We start from the raw sequence: 1,504 nt of genomic DNA, 5'->3' as shown, positions 1-1,504 counted from the left end.
CTTCTTTTCTTGTTCTTTTCTCTTTCTTATGAGCAGGAACAAGGAAAAAGGCATTCTGGTTGAAGCTGATCCAGAACCTGAAAGGACTCTGAAGAGGAAACTAAGAGAAGCTAAATTACAACAATCCAGAGACAACCTTATTGAAAATTTCGAACAAGTAAAGGAGATGGCAGCCGAACCCAACAACAATAATGCAAGGAGAATGCTTGGTGACTTTACTGCACCAAATTCCAATTTACATGGAAGAAGTATCTCCATTTCTGCCATTGGAGCAAACAACTTTGAGCTGAAACCTCAATTAGTTTCTCTGATGCAGCAGAACTGCAAGTTTCATGGACTTCCATCTGAAGATCCTTTTTAGTTCTTAACTGAATTCTTGCAGATATGTGATACTGTTAAGACTAATGGAGTATATCCTAAAGTCTACAGGCTCATGCTTTTCCCTTTTGCTGTAAGAGACAGAGCTAGAGTGTGGTTGGACTCTCAACCCAGAGATAGCCTGAACTCTTGGGACAAGCTGGTCACGACTTTCTTAGCCAAGTTCTTTCCTCCTCAAAAGCTGAGCAAGCTCAGAGTGGATGTTCAAACCTTTAGACAGAAAGAAGGTGAATCCCTCTATGAAGCTTGGGAAAGATACAAGCAACTGACCAAAAAGTGTCCTTCTGACATGCTTTCAGAATGGACCATCCTGGACATATTCTATGATGGTCTGTTTGAATTAGCTAAAATGTCATTGGACACCTCTGCAGGTGGATCCATTCACCTAAAGAAAATGCCTGCAGAAGCTCAAGAACTCATTGACATGGTTGCTAATAACCAGTTTATGTATACTTCTGAGAGGAATCCTGTGAGTAATGGGACGCCTATGAAGAAAGGAGTTCTTGAAATTGATACTCTGAATGCCATATTGGCTCAGAACAAAATATTGACTCAGCAAGTCAATATGATTTCTTAGAGTCTGAATGGAATGCAAGCTGCATCCAACAGTACTCAAGAGGCATCTTCTGAAGAAGAAGCTTATGATCCTGAAAATCCTGCAATAGCAGAGGTGAATTACATAGGTGAACCTTATGGAAACACATATAATTCATCATGGAGAAATCATCCAAATTTCTCATGGAAGGATCAACAAAAGCCTCAACAAGGCTTTAATAATGGTGGAAGAAATAGGTTTAACAATAGTAAACCTTTTCCATCATCCACTCAGCAACAGACAGAGAACTCTGAATAAAATACCTCTAATTTAGCAAACTTAGTCTCTGATCTATCTAAGGCCACTGTGAGTTTCATGAATGAAACAAGGTCATCCATTAGAAATTTGGAGGTACAAGTGGGCCAGCTGAGTAAAAGGATTACTGAAATCCCTCCTAGTACTCTCCCAAGCAATACAGAAGAAAATCCAAAAGGAGAGTGCAAGGCCATTGAATTAATTACCATGGCCGAACCTGTGAAGGAAGGAGAGGACGTGAATCCCAAGGAGGAAGACCTCCTGGGACATCCAGTG

The 1,504-nt window shown here is 40.4% G+C and overlaps 1 non-coding gene across 1 annotated transcript; it reads right to left on the bottom strand.

The window, feature by feature from the left end:
• Positions 1-565: 565 nt before the first annotated feature.
• Positions 566-669, bottom strand: LOC148563869 (small nucleolar RNA R71). Its single transcript, XR_015883834.1, has one exon. It is a non-coding gene; the product is annotated as a small nucleolar RNA R71 (small nucleolar RNA).
• Between the last annotated feature and the right edge of the window lie 835 nt (positions 670-1,504).

The sequence above is a fragment of the Arachis ipaensis genome, chromosome B5, assembly GCF_059453495.1.
Source record: "Arachis ipaensis isolate K30076 ecotype BB chromosome B5, ASM5945349v1, whole genome shotgun sequence".
In the NCBI taxonomy this organism is placed as follows: domain Eukaryota; kingdom Viridiplantae; phylum Streptophyta; class Magnoliopsida; order Fabales; family Fabaceae; genus Arachis; species Arachis ipaensis.
The sequence above is the reverse complement of the archived record's forward strand: the minus strand, read 5'-3'. Positions and strand labels throughout refer to the sequence as shown.